Genomic DNA, 17,666 nt, shown 5'->3' with positions numbered 1-17,666 from the left:
AAAATGGAATTTACCACATAGGTTTTATATTAAAAACGTACCTAGTAAAAGTATCTTATTGTGCTGGTAGGAAAGTTGTTGAAATCGAAGAATTTTTTAACTTTGAGCAATCTTCATTTTATATTGATTGTAAAGAAATTTATAAATTTTCCAATTATTCCACAGTTTTCTTAATTAATTTTCGGTATTCATTTCTCTTTGTTTCACCATATCGGCTTGTTTCCAAAATAATTTGTAATCATCAAAAGCTACAACATTTATTTTTGTTTTTGCTGCCGAACTTATTTTTTCTGCAAGTAATAAAGTCGATGTGAAGGACGTGTGCTGTTAAACCCATGCAAATCTCGGAATGCTAAGTATTTCCGATCGTAAAGTGAATGGTGGGTGTTAAAATATGAATCCTGGGTTGCCAGATTACATAAAATCTCCTATGGAAATTTGAATAGAAACAAAAGCGGGCGTTATTTACGTTATTTTTAGTCGCGAAAGATTTAAATTGTAACAATGTATGAAACGAATAGTGTGAGCAAGTAAACTAGTTAATTAATTAATTTAATTTTTGTATCAGGTTTGTCTTCTTTATATTATTTCGTTTCGCTGCCCAATCGTTTCTAGTGCTGCATGCATGGATCATCATGCAACAGCAAAAGAAAGAAAATATCAGATGATGTCTATAGTTTTGCGATAAAACGAATGTTTTCCTGTTGGCCCTCAAACTACATTCTTTTCGTCAACAGTTAGGGGTAGTTGATTGATAATTTAGTTATTAATATATAAAATAATCAAACTTTTTCTTTCATTAGGTGAGAGTAATCAAATGTCGCGCACTGTATGTTAAGTTACCTAATTCTTTTTGAAGCAAATAAAAAAGCCATTTTTAATTGGTTTCTGAACATCATCTTTGAGAAAACAAGTTAATAGATAAGCGGGGCTATAAAATAATATTTTCAAAAATTAATTGCAACTGTTTTGTTTCTTTCTTGTATAGATTCCCAAAGTGTGTTTCCCACTGCTCTGTCGTATGGTATATTTGACTTCTAGCTTATTTCTTCTCAGCATTCTCCATATTTTTCTCTGGCTTCCATATAGGGCTCTTTCCAGTCCTTTTGTGAACTTTTTCCCAATAATTTTCTTTTAGTTTCGTTATTTTTGCATTTGCCTCGTTTCGTTCTCTTCGATAGTTCCAGTTTCGAGGTGTTTGATCTCGCATATATTGATATACATATATCGTCTTCTTTTGTTTAGCTACTTCTTTAACTTCCGGTGTGAACCGTGGTGTTCTGTTGACTGTATTGTCGCTTTCCTATTGCTTTTTATTGTTTTTCTTTGGTGGTCTAGGCTCTCTTCGGTATTTACTGGTCTTTACAGTATTTTCTGGTTTAATCGATCTTCATGCAGATGTTTTGTGTTGTCATCTTCTAATGATTCGACATTGAATTTGCTAATTATTTGCGGTTTAGGTTTTGTGGATTTGGGTATGTTCAGTCTCATTTTGCATTCAGTACCTACTCATATAGTGTACTATAGTAGTTTTCCACTGTTTTGTTATTTCTTCCACTTCCATGGTCATTTCTACCTTTTCATTCAATATATTTGTTATTTGTTGTTCCTTCGTTCATTTTTGTCCTCAATTGTTTCAGGCTTTTGTGTTTTTCCATCGTTTCTCTTATTCTCAGGTTTTGGTGTTTTCTGATATCTGCTCTTACTTTTTGTCTTATCCATTTGTAATATGGTATTTTTTCGTGACGGTTATTTGTTCGATCCCTTGATAACTCCGTTCGTTGTTCAATTAATTGTTGGGTTTCTTGACTTGAAGTTTGTGTTTCGTTTCTTTTTCGTTTACTTTTATTGTCTGAGTTGTCTTTAGTTGAACTTTTGTCATTAATATTCATGGTTGGATATTGTTCCATGTGCATATTATGTTCCGGTATTTGTTCTTGTACAATCTCCAGTTATTTTTTATCGTTTTATTTCCTCACCCTTTATTCTTTTGTTCCCAGATCTTATCAATTTTCTTTCTGTTTGTTAATTCTAACTTTCGCTCAGCATCCCATGATCGCGCCCTATATTTATGGTCTTCAGTACTGAGGTGTCTTGGATTATGTTTTTATCATTACAGATGTTGTAGTCAATCTCGTTCTTTACCGTCCATCTCCAGATGAAGGCTTTTTTCACTGATATAATCTACTATCCTGTTTCCTCTGCTATTTCCTGCTCCAAGTCCGAACTGGGCTTATTCCTTGTTTGCTTAGGTTTTCTTGTTTTCCTACTTTTGCGTTTAACTCTCCCATCATTATTGTGTATTTCGTCTTATTTTTGTTTAGCGCTTCCTTGATATGTTCATAGAATGTTTCTATTTCTTATTTTTGATGACTTTTTTTATGACTATTTTTATGTCTAGTGCAAATCTTTCTGAGATGGCATGAAGCAGCTTCTATTTTGTCGATCAGTACTCCGACTCCACCCAATTTTTGTTCCTCATTTCCTTTATAGCATAGTTTATGACCGTTCCTGTGGGTCCGAGTGTTATGCAGTTACACCTTTTCTTCTCACTTCAGACAGCCCTATTATAGTCCATTTGATTTTGTCTATCTCTTGTTCGAATTCTATTAGTTTTCCTTCATGGCCTAGAGTTCTTGTGTTGATCCTACAAATCTTCCATTTTTATTTAATCAATTCTTTGATTTAATTTTATCAATATTACTGACGCATGTAAAAATTATATTTTTATGAATCAACGTACCGGGCTTTAATGGAGCATTTTTGCATACAATTTGCTGATGATTTAATGAGTTCCTTTCGAAGCAAATAGCCAGCCAGCTACCTATAAAAAACGAGAAGCAGAGTGGTAAATATGATTTAAGTGCACTTGAGATCGACTAATTAAATGCCACCTAACAAAATACAATGGCGCCAGCGCCAATACTTATTACACCACAATGAGCGACTTCCGTTCACAAATCCCGGCTAATGGGAGATCTGAGATCCTTTTCAAATCGGTGAATCACGGATGTTGGTCTTAACTTGAAATTGAATCTAGTCATAACAGGACTGAATTGGCGAAGGTCGCCCGGAAATTGAATATAAGTCAATTTGATCAAATAGTTACATGTGCTTTTTCGCACCAATAGATTATAAATTATATTTTCATTCTAATCGTCTGTAAATTTGAATGAGTGCAAATTAAGTAGTCGTGCTACGACTAGCGGCATCGGTTGGGTCTAATGCATAGTTCTAAAACGCAGTCATTAATTAGGCAGAGCAGATTCATTGTGGAAAAATACTTTTCAACCGCGCCAACTGGGAATTACTATAAGATGTGACTCACTATAGTATATTTAAAACGATCTTGCTTTCAGTTTATCTTTAACAACTTTATCATGAGGTAATTTAATTTCTACTCATTCCAACAGTGATTTGCTTCAATTAATTTTACGACTAAGCTAAAAAACAGAAGTGAAAAGAACAGTTTTCAGAAATGCTGTAAAAAATAACTAATTACCTTGAATAGGTATAATGTACCTATTACGTTATTCCAAGTTAATAAATTCAATTACCAAGTAAGAAACTAACTTCCCGGCACAAAAGTTGAACTAATTGCTTGACCAAAGGTCATTTAAAAAGTGTTGCAATAGATTATCTACCAGACAAAATTCATCAATGAATTACTTTACTATATGGGGCAAGCAATTCACGAACCACGAACGAAGCAACATTCCGAGAGGTATGAGTCAAAACTCTTCTCGGAATTATTTATCTTCTGGTGATCTTGGCGTGAAATAATGGGTTCCGGTGAAACTCAACTATTTACGAGATGTTGCCGCTGTTTATTAGGATCAATACCACCTTCATGGTGGTACCTGGCACGCTGTTAACTTGCATCTTCCTTTTTGACCTTCACGTATAATCTGCTTTAGCGCATAGACAATAATTCTTTGCTTGGAAAGGTGAAATGAGATACTTAAAGGAAAGTGCCTTTATAACCGGGGCCCGTCTCCGTTTGTATTACCCCTCAACATTACAATAGACCGAAAGTAGGACCCTATGATTGGCTGTCCTTGCGATGTCAAGTGCTCAATAATAAGAACGTTTATACGTTAATTTGAAATATTTTAATTATGTCAACAAATAGTTGGTTGACTGCACAACTGACCGCCTAGAACTCTGGTATTTTATATTTATTTCCGTTTCATCCCTCTTTCTATCCTTGACAAAGACCCGGACATAGGGAAGGAACAACGAGAGAAAGCCTTTTATAAGAGTAAAAAAACCTTTTATCCAGTCCGAAATCCGCTATCCAAGCATTCTTAATTATTGCTTTATGTTACCTTTTGTCAATTTCGTATAACATTAAAAATATTTGCCTATTGAAAAACTTTTAAATGTCCAGTTATACTTAATAGGTATATGTGGACTAGGCCTGGGTAACGCAGTGAATTTTTAGGAATTGGCGCAGTGCCACGCAAATGGCTTGGTGCGCCAACCCAACGCACCGGCGGAATAACTCAGTTCCGTTGCTGGGATAATGTTGATGACCTTTTTTACTTGTTTTTAGATTTATTTTATTTATTAATAATATTTTTAAAATTTCCTCAAAATTTCAGAATTATTCAGTTTTAGCCAAGTTACTACATGCTCAATTTTCTTAAATTCCGTGAAAAATTATGAAATAAATTTCGAATCCTTCGGCGCTTTGTAAAAAGTTTTGAAGTCTGCCAGCGTCAAATTTGGTACAAAAATCAAATAATTTTTTATCAAAAAACGAACAGAATAAACGAAAGTTTATGACGTATTATCTGGAAATCTCGTCACCTTCATTCGTCTGAAGACTGTAGAGTTTGTTTTAAAAAAATGAGGTTTTTTTTACGCGAAAAATTACAAGATGAATTTAGAGCTTTGTAAAGATTTCACGAAAGTTTTTTTCAGCCTCAAATTCGGGACAATTTTATTCAGTTTTTTACCGAAAGTAATTAGGACTATCTTGGAAAACGACCAGTGCAAAAGTACACAAAAAGTTATTTGGAAAATTCGCCGCGCTCATCGCTGTGAAGATTTTTAAACTTTCTTTAAATTTTCAGGTCATTTCAGTTTTAACAAAGTTTCTATTAAGCAATTGTTTTTACTGAAAAATCGCATTATTTTTTAGTTTTACTTAAAATACTGACAATCTTCAGGTATTTTCTGTGAAAAATTATAAGATACATTTTATTGGAAGACTCGCATCCTTAACCGTTTTGCAAAAATGTAAGGAAACTTTTCGCAGCTTTGAATTATGGACGAAACACTAGTAATTAATTCTGGGTATTTTTCCAAAAATAATTTCCCGAACTGAAAAAGCGAATGTGAAAGTTTATAATCATTTATATGGAAAACTGGCGTTTCTTCACTTTTAGGTCTATATTTCTAAACAACACCGTCTCTTAACAGAATAATCGCGTTTTTCCTCACGTTTTATTGTAAAATATTGGCAAACTGAATCTTTTATGTAAAAAATTGAGATCGATTTTGCAAGTAAACTCGTCGACTATCTTTGGACTCAGTTCTATTGCTGGGAAAATCTTGATTACTTTTTTTTAGTTCTTTGAAAAAAGTAGTAAAACGTTACTCAGGAAAAATTTTGATGACCTTTTTTTTAAATGTGAAAATTCCCGTCTCGGGTCTCGTAAAGCTTTAATAAATGAATTATAACTCGTTAACTCAGAGATTAATTTGGAAATAAATTGGCATGCTACCGACTGCGCCAATTTTATTGATTAAGTTGAAAGTTTGCTTTTTAAAAACAATTTGTTTCCAAATTAATACAAACAATAAATTTTTGTTGTAACCGAACCTTAACTATGACTTATGACTCGTATGTCTTAAGACTGTCTTTAGACTAACTAAGACTGATTGTAAACTATCTGAGACTCAATTCTTATGACTGACCAGATTTCTAATGACTAAATGCTCGTGTCTGCTGTGTCTTTGTTTATAGTTAAATAATGCTGATCATGGCAGAAACGGTACTACGTCTTATTTTATAATAATAGTCGACATAAGTGACCATATAATTCTACTAAAATTGACTAATGTTAATCACATTTCTTCCTCCATATCTCGACGTGGAAACTATTCGTTCAAAAATGGAGAACGAGAATACTTTCAAAATATTGTAAATAATTAATCGAACTAATTTGATTAATTGAAAAATTCGAACTATTTAATTCGACTTTTTCCATCACATCGTCATTTAAATTTGTTTACAGTTATCAAATAATTGGTTACAGAAAATATCAACTGTTATTTACGGCAAATCTAGTTTCTATATGCCAAAATTAAAAACCCAATTTATTATTTATAGCCAATAACCAAATAGTACATTTTTGGTTAATATGTATTTTTTTTTAAATAAAATTAGTTTGGAAATATTGTCTGGGCAAAACACTGTGACAAACAGTAATAACATAAAAAGAACATTTAGCATGTACATTTTTTTTGACCTTAAAGACTGTATAACTTTCAAGTGTCACAAACTCTAGTTAGAAAGTAATATACACAGGAAACTGTTTAATAGACAACAAGTGTATTTTTTAAATGTTTTTATCTTCAAATAAGTGCACATCATTAATCTACGAGAGGCGGATGAAGAGAGAAAATTACTGCAAATTAGCAGTAGGTAGTCAATCTCAAAATCTCGCATTAAGTAAGTTAAGTTTTTTTGAAGGAATATCACCATTTTCAGTTGCTCTGAACAGTCACATTTGTTACTTCAATTTTGTTCCTACAGCACATTGAGTTGAATTACAAGAAAAACTAGTCCCCATCGACCTTTATTTTAAATAGACTTGACGGTTAGAGTGACCTTAAAACAATTCATTAAATTGGCACTTTTTTCAAAATAGGCTATTTCCATTGTCTCAACAGAAACAACAAGTAAGCGGTCATAAATCTCTTCGCAAATCCTAAGCAGAAAATTATTGTTTTCCAGATCTATTTCGGTCACTAAAATCTGCGATCATCTCAGCTGGAAGCAGTTAAAAGGATTTTGGCACTAGGCCAGTAAAAATTACCTACTCGGACGTTGATTAATTGATTGAAGCGAACTGTTTGTTACTCAAGAAGTTTTCCTCATTAATATTAGTATACTTATTAATTTCGTTAATGCGTATTTTAAAAACACTAAGCTTGCATGACGACCGTAAATCAGCTACATGGTGTCAGTTGCTCTTGCCTTTCGTTTTCAATAATTGAGCAGTTTTATTGTGATTTTTTTTATTCAATATTGAACCGTGATCAAAAATATGATATATTTCCCTTAAACATCTTACTATTTCCTGTAAACCTTCTGAATGAATGAATAAAACCTCCTTGTAAAATTTGAATGTGCGCTACATTCTTGATTTTGCACGACGATTGTCTTCCATTTTCAATATCGAATAATTTTATTCCTCAATATGTATGCATATTCAGAAACTTAATGCGTTATTTACTTTATACTTACATCTTATTATGCAGTTCCTGTACAGTTTCTAATGCCAAACTTTACCTGAAAGTTCCAATTTATGGTCCAGCTGTCGAAAATAAATTACATGGTTTTCATTATTGAGTTATTTTATTTTACTTTTATTACTCAATATTGCTTCTATACAAGAAAAACATAATTCGTTTTTTACTTTCACTGCATTGAACAGCTCAGGACAACTTCCTGAACAGTTTCGAATGCAAAACACTTTCACTTAAAATTCCTATTTTTGATTGACCTTTAACACATTTTATTCATATAAATAATCCATTACGCATTTTCTGGTTAGTGGGCGTTTTGCTTTTTACCAAATCACTTTTTATTTTAATTACGTACATTTTAAATTGTCCATGTTCTGCACGCTTCACCAGGACCCGACTGGTACCACTTTATCGATGAGTCATTGTTCTCAGGCGAGTTCTATATTTGCGGTGAAATTAATATGTATGCCGAGTACCTGCTAGATGCCGTGTTGTCATATACATCACATTACAATGAATATTTTTTTATCTATTAAAAAGTACATTAGAAATTGCATTCCCGTTGCATTAAATTAACAAAATAATATTAATATAAATCTATTTTGCTGTTAGAAGATTGCCAACACTCCTAGACGAAAGGGGGAACATTTTTTGTAAGCTTTTGATCTCTGGTCGTTTTTTCAATATAATCCTAATTACTTTCGGTAAAAAACTGAATTAAATTATTTGGTTTTTGTGCCAAGTTGCCTGCGAACCGATGAATGAGGCGAGTTTTCAATAGCAAATATTTTGATTTAATATTCTTAACATTTTTGGAGTTAGTCTGTTAGTTTGTTATTACATATTATATACACCCACCAGCTGTTTTAAAATAAAAAATTATCAACCCATTTTTGTAAAACATAAGGAACATACAACGGAAAACAAACACGCGTTTATGTACCTGATTGAATAAAGAGTTAGTTAACATGCCTATACATGGAAATAGTGAAAACTTTAAATTAAATTATTGGATGCTTCAAAGCTGGGGTATAAGAAAATGACGACAATCGTGGTTATTACGATTTTGTAAAATTTCAACACCGCTATTTTGAGTACCAATCTTGCGGGGCTCGTTTGGCAAAATCTATCTACCTACTAACTACGATCCGTCTTATTTATTCTTAAACATTTTGTTTGTCTGTCCGCTTGCTAAATTAATATCAACAGTTTAAATAAATTATTTTGCAAGCAGTGAGGAACAAACTAAACATTGTTTTTCATATTTCATTCAATATATTCATTTTTTATATTATTGCTACTTCCAGATTGCAACGTCGTTTAGGAAGTCCTTATCAATACCAATGTAAAGCCGCAACTATTTTTAGATTCGCATAGTCCTGCGATTGTGTTCTTAAAAATATTTGCTTGAATTTAGCAACATAAGTTCAGCATTGTTTTTATGTGTATAATTGCCAGTGAAAAATAAATATGTACATCCGTGTTTATAAGGGAGGGCAACCAAATCTGATTTAAGAGCCCGTTTATTTATAGTTTATTTTTTGTGTTCCTTTTTTTACTTCGTATACAACATATCTTATCAGAATATCTCACTCATCAATAATACGATATAATCCGCAATTTTAAACTCACCAATTTTAGCAATAAAATGGCTGGTATTATTAGTTCACTTTTCATATCAACCTCGATTGGATTACGATGAGTTCTGTTCCCATTTGTGTGTTTGTTTTAAATTAGGAAAATATATGAACATTGTTTATAAATTAACAATAATTTTTACATACTTCCATGTAGTTTCTTTATAGTCGTCTTTAAATGCCAGAGCGAAATCATTAGATTATTTTGAATTTGAATTAAGAATGCACATTCTTGTGATGTGATTCTTAAAACATTTTAGCTGCGTGCGAAATGGGAAATATGAAATTTGCATTGTGTTTCTAGTAACAGGAGGCAAGAGACAAACTCTTGTTGTAAATCGTTCTTATATTGTGCTTCCTCAGGAGCCTCCCAATTCTGTTCGAAACCCTGGGAACAAAGGGCAGAAAAGCCTGTAGAGAAGATTCCTTCCTTTCAACACGGCCCACTCCTACAGATCTTTTGATGATTGATCCCAACTGGGAATATCCGTTCTGAAGAAGTGCCTCTTTCAAGTGCTGTAGTTCTGCGGTTAGATGTTCTGGTCCACATATTTTTTCTAGCTCTATCCGTAAGAGTTCTCATGATTCCTTGCTTCGGTACCACGAGTACTATAAATCTTTGAAGCATAAGTCAACAAATAAATGAAAAACCATCTACAACTAAAAATCGAACTACCAAAAACAGTGAAGTCGCAGATGAACCCCTCGAAGACTGATGACGAATAATTTTTTCCCTATTTTTATGCTATTTGTTCGGTTTCATTTTAGTTAAATAATATTATTTAATTATGTCAATAAAGGGCGTATTGCGTTTTACAGTCGGCAATTTTATTTCCTGCAACTTTCTTGCACACAATATTTCGTTCTACGCTTGCGCATTTTATCGGTTTTCGAGTTGCCGGCTATAGTTCCAAACTTAAAATGTATTGCACTAGCCGCAATTTTAGTGACTTATAATTTATTTTATGCTGCCAACTGTTCCCTTATAGTAATATCCCTTGTTATTTTATGTTCTTTTTTGTTTATTTAGCGATGGCTTAATCCACCACCATTGCCTTTGTTTTGCACAGGATTTTTTAGGCTGTAAAATAATTAATAGAATTGCAGTAGCAATTACTATTGTTTTGCGTGTCGGATCTTCTCACTGGCATATTTGCTTATTTTCGTTTTTTATCTAAATACACTCGAACTTATGTTAATCACAATAATCAATAATTCCCTTGGCAATATGAATGTAAACTCAAACGAAAACAAAACCAACAAACAAAAGTTAGTATTTTTCACGTGTAGTGAATAGTTGGTACGCTTGATCGATTTGCCTAATTGTGAGGCAAACGTTGCACAGAATGCACAGTGTAAAGCGCAGTACTTAAATTATAGCCTCAAGAAAGTTGCGGCCAATAAAATTGCCGACTGTAAAACGCCCTTAAGATACACGTGAGTTTTTGACAACTTTATTTGAAAGCAAAAGGAGCCCCATTTTGCCCAAAAATTGTTAATGATTTTGGTTTTGCTGTAACATTTTTTAATAATTGGTTAAACACATAGAAACACAAGAAAATTAAATGGCGTCATTTTACCCAGATGTTCAATAAGCACTTTAAACACGTTTTGATAAAACTTAAACACGATTATCTTCATTTCTTACATTTATCATTTACGCTCTTTTGCTTTTAACCCCTTCAAATGTTAGCAGTTACACAAAGTTATTTAGGTAAGCTTGTTTCACATAAAACAAGAACAGATACAAAAATATACTTTAATATAAATTGGACGTTCAGAACGCAATATATTGGAATATATTACGATTCAAATTCAAAGTTTACAATTTATAAATTAACAACAGTCTATCCAATAACCAATCTTATCCCAAAAGCTAATCAATCCAAAAATGTGTAGCTTAAATGTGCATGACTGTACAAAAGAAAAATAATATTTTTGAGTTTCTGAGGGAATATTTGACTGAAGAAATATTAAATATTAAATAAGAGTTAACAAAGTTGGATCTGCGGATTTACATGAGTTAAAAATATTTAAGGAACGAATCAGTATTTTCATAAATATAATCTTTACATTTTATTTTAAATAATCTAAGTAATGATATATGTATTTCTAATATTCAAAGCTATATTATTATATAATTTGGAACCCAGATAATCTACAAATCTTTGGTTAAATTTTCTCTTACTATTAGGAAAATCTATCATTTTTTTTTAACTTCTGGTCAAATACATGGATTATTAACAATTTTGTTTGTGGTACGATACTGTTGGAAAGTTAACCAAATCCATAATCGTTGTGCTTTGATTGACTCTTTCTGCTTTTTGGGTGCATTTCGAATGTTCTTCGGACTAACCTCAATTCGTATTTGAGCATGCATATAATCTGTAGCAAATTACATTAAACTAATACGTTTCAAGTTTCTCTGACATTATTTCAAATATTTTATTTTTCTCCTAATACGCTATAGAAACGTTATAGAACTCCTATACACTATAGAAGACTGAGGTTACATGCCAGGTATTGCAGCCGTCACTGCCGACTAGCTACTTGACGTCACAACTGGTCCCAGCCAATGACGGCGTGTTACAAGAATTATTTGAATTATGCAGTTTTTAATTGTTTATATTAATTACATGGAAATCAAAAATGATTTTTTTGGTAAACTGTGGTGTTTTTAATAGTATTAAGTTACGTTTCCGAGTAATATTTTTAAAATTTAATTTTTTTATCATCGTTTACAACTTAAATTGGTTTTCGTCTCAAGTTCTTCTTATTTGTAATCCACTATTGTAAAACTAATGCAGGATTAGCCCATCCCATACTTTGATGATTTTTTTAACACTAATAATTCTAGAACTGTGGCTTTCTATTCGAGAAAATTGCCCTATAATCCCTGACAAAATTTAGCGTATTTTCACAAAATGCAAATCAAAGTGCTGGAGAAATTTTGCAATTTTGTTTTGCTTTACTTGATGTGACATTTCAGATCCCGCCAAATCGAGAATACTGATTCAGAAATCGCCCACGTTCTCACAATGCTTCGAATAAGGAAATGCGTTGCAAGAAGTCAACAAATTCGTCTTTTTTGAAAAATGTCCCTAATTTTGTGCTTCAGATTCTCTTCGCTATATGACTGTGCCATGCAAATGGTCCCATATGAGCCTTGCTTGCGTACGCTCAAATACACAATTACTGCTTTATTGCACCTCTGTTGATCTAACTGACTGTAAATAGTAAATTTAATATAAATCATTGTAAACAATATAAATTAATATCTTTGGACGAATAATGGGTGATCGTTTAAGTCCCTCCTAATTTCTAGTTTTCTTTTTTTATCTTAAAGAACACTCAGCCAAAAAAATCCTAAATGATAAGATAAGCCAAAAACACAATTTTTGAAATTCGCTTTTCCAAAAGTTATTTATGCACGAAAATAGGATTGACCAGTGCTATTTACTGCGAAATCATGTTTTAGGTACCAACAATTTATCTGTTTGAGCATCTTTTCTGACGTCGCAAATTGATTGAGGTTATCTGGAACGTGGACAGTCAGATGGCGGATTATTTGTCTCTTTCGGGAATTCAACACAATGCGGTGTTGCAACGTAATTTTTAGTTGTTTCCTTATGGTTAATTTTGAGTTAGTTGGTTTGTCAGCAGGGTTATAGTGATTTTTTTTAAGAAACTAAAAAATACTGAAAAAGTGAAAATTAATAATCTGAAAATACCTAAATAATCTAAACCGACCTAATCCCGAATGAATCTACATGCTAGGTATCCAAAGAAACAATTTTCTTGAACTTTAAACGTTTTGCGCAGTTTGGCAGCGCCGTTCGAAATTTAGCCCGAAAATGGAGAACTTTCTGAGTGTTTTTTGGCTTAATTTATGGACTATGTGTGCATTTTTTCGCTGAAACTGCTTAATTTAAAGTGTTCTTTAAGATAAAACAAGAAAAAAACCAAAAATTTTGAGGGACTCAAACGACACAATCACCCGAATTATGAACAAAGTGTAATGCATGCATGTATGTAATCTTATGATTGCAAGGATAAATAAGGATATATATACACAATATATCGGACACACAATATCGGAAATATATTTTTTTAAAGTACTTTATGATCCATTCCATATTGTGTACCTACTCTTCTAATAATTGAAAATATAATCAAAACTAAACAACATAATGCGCTCTTACAATGATCAAATCTATATGCAAACTTGCACCTACTCTCTAGCTAAACAACGTAGCCCGTGTCTATTTTTGCTTACTCCCGTGGGCGACGCACCAAAATTCCCAGCAAAATTGGCAAAAGTCTTCCATCAGTTTAAATCTCGAACTTGCCGCGATTGGAACGTTGTTCTGATCTCGGCAAAACGCCCTTTTTTCGAACGAACGACGATTTTTATCGATTACTATTGACCACAATTCGGTTCTACGCGCGAAAATTGAATCCCACCGAACTGAAAGCTTTTGTCCCACTTTTCTGCTAATTTCGAACGCTTAGTGTTTCTTTCCTGATTTTACGACTTTTTGTTCCTTCGAAAACACTATATTGGCAAAATCCTTGCATTTTTTACTACGTATTTTTGGCTTCTTTCGCGAACGGTGAAGCTTTGTGGCCACGGTATACTCGACTACTCTTTTATCACAGAGGTAGACACTTCTGTGGGTTTTATCACAGGAGACTTGTAATTGTTAAATCGCATTGTGACGCGTTGGAGTTGTTCATTGTTTTATCATCGACGCGTTGTGATACATTTACTTAATCGCACGTTGGTTTTTCGGAACTTTTCGGAAAACTTCACGTTTAGTTTTGTCCATTCGACTTTCCCACGCATCTTTGGGTTATTGCGCATTTTAAAGGTCCTTGCCGAACTACAACATGGATTATTTTAACGAGAAGGATATTACGCACTTTCTGGCTCAGGAGCTATTATATCACCAGGTAAATTTGCCAATTTCCCACGTAAACAACTAATTTTTGAATCCGTTGCAATTAAATTAGCTTTAACTAAATTCATCTCAAGGACATTGTTCTCCAGTGTAGCGAACGTTGGAGATTATTAGATTATATACATCGGAATATGTGTTAAAGAGAAATTTCTTCTGTCATCAAAACCAACTTTGTTACAGCACCAATTTGAGCAATAAACCATTTAGATGTTTGCTTAGTTAAAAACATTTTGTTTTGAATAAAACCTTTATTTTTAACAAATTATCACATTTGGTATGTGTTGCGACAAGTTTATTGCTGTTCTATAAGTGAAATAGTTGTACCTCATGATGATATGTACCTGCTTACTTGCCATGTTTTATATAGATAGAAACGAAAAAATACTAGAAACATGGCTTGGACTAATGCAAAATGCTTATTATTTACATACAAAAATTGCACACTTCAATAGAAAACGACCGATTTTGAGTAATTATTTTAATAAGGAGTAATTTTGATTTTGAGAAGTAAATTTATTTACAGCTAATACGAATAGTTACTGCACTAGACTTGCGAGGCACTTTAAACTTGAAAAGTCCTTGAATATGTCTTTTTACATGGAAAATGTATGCAAACGCCTCTCCAAAAAACTCCATATTAAATTTCATTCAGATAGTAGCATTACAATTAAACTAAGATAAAAATACTTCAAACTTTTGTCATGACTTTGCAGCCGTGTATTTCGAAAACTATCCTTACATGTGACCTTACATGTTAACAAGCGATACTTACATACATACAAATATTGCAGAACGAGCAATAAGTTCAATAGCGAGCATAAGACATCTGCAAAGACGCCAAAATAAATATTGTATGACCGAACAGGATAACTGAAAGATTCATATGTAAGCAAAAGGCTTATCAGCACCCATAACTGAACCATTCTGAATATGTATCCTTTGCCCTAAAAAGCAAACCGGACAATCTCGTTTCCTTTTTGCAACGAGTTTACTCGAAAACCATTCAAAATAACAAACTAAAACGGTAATCATGGAGAGTTATTGGAAGTTATAAATACTGTCGTGCAGTAATAAGGTTATCCTTATTTTAATACTGCAATAGCTTTATTTTTTTAACGAAATGATAGTTATTGGAATGTCGGTTCACTGCTTTCAGTATTAAGTGTTCAACCTAATCTCTGTGCCTAACCTTAATTACTTTCATTCATTTTACGTTGTTATCTGTATTATTTACCTTTTTGTTGGATTTTGGATGCTGTTTGAAGATTTCTGCGTAATTGATACCATGGAGAAAATTCTAGAAGCCTCAGTCATAGACGGAGCAAGTGGAAATGAAATTGATTAGTTTATTTAAAATATATTTATTAACAATCGGTTATGGGAACGAGGAAAGAAAATATTTTTATTTAGAACAAATGACCGACGAAGACTAGCTAGACGAAACTTTTCATCAACGGGTATCTCTTATTTTCTTCCCTAAATTGTAAAATTGTTGTTTCTTCAACAATTACCGCTTGCTTTTGTCTTTGAAATCATACTTGGTTTCCTTGCATAGGGAATGCACTTCCTGCAATGCATCGTTCCTCTCGCTTTGAGGCTCTACAATTCCCGACATCAAAGAAAAAAAATGCGATTGTAAGAGTAAACAGTTACATCTTACCTAATTTGGTCTATTTTCACTTTTTTCAACACAAGTTGTCTCAAAGATCTTATTTAAAAAAATCACTTATAATCGCCACATGTTTTTGGATTATTTTCCAAGCCTGGGAATTAATAATTGGATTAACGTCAAAAAATTCTTTTAATAAGGTGACGTCCTCGTAAGTGACTCGTGACCTGGTATTCTTATTTTCGCTCAATTTGAAAAAGTTTTCTGATTGGAAAAAGCACGTGTATTTGAAACTGAGTTATATAATGAAATAACCTGTAGGCGGACGTTAGAAGTGTCAATTGCCAGTATAAGGTACAGCGTAAGTACATAAAGTGTACAGTATCGCTGCACAAATAGCACAGACCAGTATCCTTATTAAGGAATCCCTTCATTTAAGACTCAATTGCGCAGGCGTATGTGTCAAAATACCACTAACGTTATTGCATGTCCTTATTGATCGCCCAATAACTATTAATAAATAATCAAAAATAATAGTAATAATAATAATAATAATAATAATAATAATAAGGCCGTAAAATTTAGCATATACATATTTTTTTGGTATAGAGTCAACATGTCACATAGAGTTTGGTTGGAATAGGAAACGAAGATTGCTATCTATCTATAGAAGCCACACAATAACTATAATTATACTGACATTTTGAATTTTATTAGGCTGCTAGCAAATTAGTATCTTTTATAATGCGTTCATATTTTTAAGCATTCTAGTCAGTTACTAGTCATTTACTTTTATTTTGAAGATTTACCTGCAGGTTAGAAGCTTTAATGGTTGGTCGACATGTATAATTAATGAATTGCATATTTATTATGTAGGGCTAAAGTAGTAGTTAATTGTTTAACTAAATATGGTAGGTACTTAACAAAGTTCTGTTTGTTGCTTGCTTGTTAAGTACCTATTTAAATTATAAAAGGAAAAGTTGAACTTTCATTCTAGATACTGTATTTCATATTATTGTTGGACAGCACAGGAGTAGGTAAATATTTCTTCCTTATACACTATTTGTTCTCTAACTAACTAACTCTAAGGCAGAACAAGCTTGCTTGGGCCTTACTACTCTGAATATTTATGCAAAAACATAAAATATAAATATTATGTTTTACATATATTTTTTTATACCTTTCTTCAATATGATTGAGAATTTACTATAGCTATCTTCATTCATTGAGATGGCATTATGTAAATGTTCAAACACATAATACTGTACCGTGGATGGCCGAGTATCAAACTCTTTCTTCTGCTTCCAAATTTTATTCACCTCGGTATAACTTTAAATGCGGAACAGGAACAAACTAACTTCAAAATTACCGTGAACTTCACAAACAATAACAATAACCGACGGAAAACTCGCTCTTCCGACTCACGGGGTTCAATCTCTTCTGCACCCGGTCGCTCCTATCACTTCACTCCCTCTGTCTTGTTCTCCTCGCCGCTTATATAGATTCCTTCAGGTAACCCAGATGGTCCTCGAAATCTCCAGAACAGTTCAGTAATTGGGGCTCCCATTTACTGAAATACCATGAATTTCGATCCCCCATTGCAAACGTGAGTACCCCAGGCCATTTCCGTTACACTGCCCCCCTTCTAAACCCTGATCGCCCCGATTAGGTAATTCCTGGATTATGGTTATATCTGGCCAAACGGTGAATGTGGACAACTTTAAATTTTGCCTGAGGGCTCATCTGATTGCTCATCAACAGTTCGACGCCGCCGACGTCGCGCGGCTTTTCGCTGGTGTTCACTTGGCGCACCACGTTGTCCATCCATTGCATCAGCGTCCTCACCAGGTTAAAGAACTTGAACAAATCGCCAGTATCGGCCAGTTTTCCTTTGCGCTGCTCGCAAACCATTTGCAAACTGGCCCACGCAGACACCACTTCTTGTTCTCTATTTGTAATCTCTTTAGCTCCGTCGCC

The 17,666-nt window shown here is 33.1% G+C and overlaps 1 protein-coding gene and 1 long non-coding RNA gene across 2 annotated transcripts in view; both read left to right on the top strand.

Moving 5' to 3' along the window:
- The window catches only part of LOC109546556 (transcription factor kayak), a gene marked incomplete at its 5' end in the record, with an annotated part of 82,032 nt that overhangs the window by 50,737 nt on the left and 13,629 nt on the right, over window positions 1-17,666 (top strand).
- On the top strand, window positions 8,756-11,785 carry LOC125504970. Its single transcript, XR_007281849.1, has 2 exons — window positions 8,756-10,556; window positions 11,590-11,785. It is a non-coding gene; the product is annotated as an uncharacterized LOC125504970 (long non-coding RNA).

The sequence above is a fragment of the Dendroctonus ponderosae genome, unplaced genomic scaffold (genome assembly GCF_020466585.1).
Source record: "Dendroctonus ponderosae isolate FM_Combo_2020 unplaced genomic scaffold, Dpon_F_20191213v2 Dpon_F_20191213_6, whole genome shotgun sequence".
Lineage (NCBI taxonomy): Eukaryota > Metazoa > Arthropoda > Insecta > Coleoptera > Curculionidae > Dendroctonus > Dendroctonus ponderosae.
This window is presented reverse-complemented; position numbering and strand designations above follow the sequence as displayed.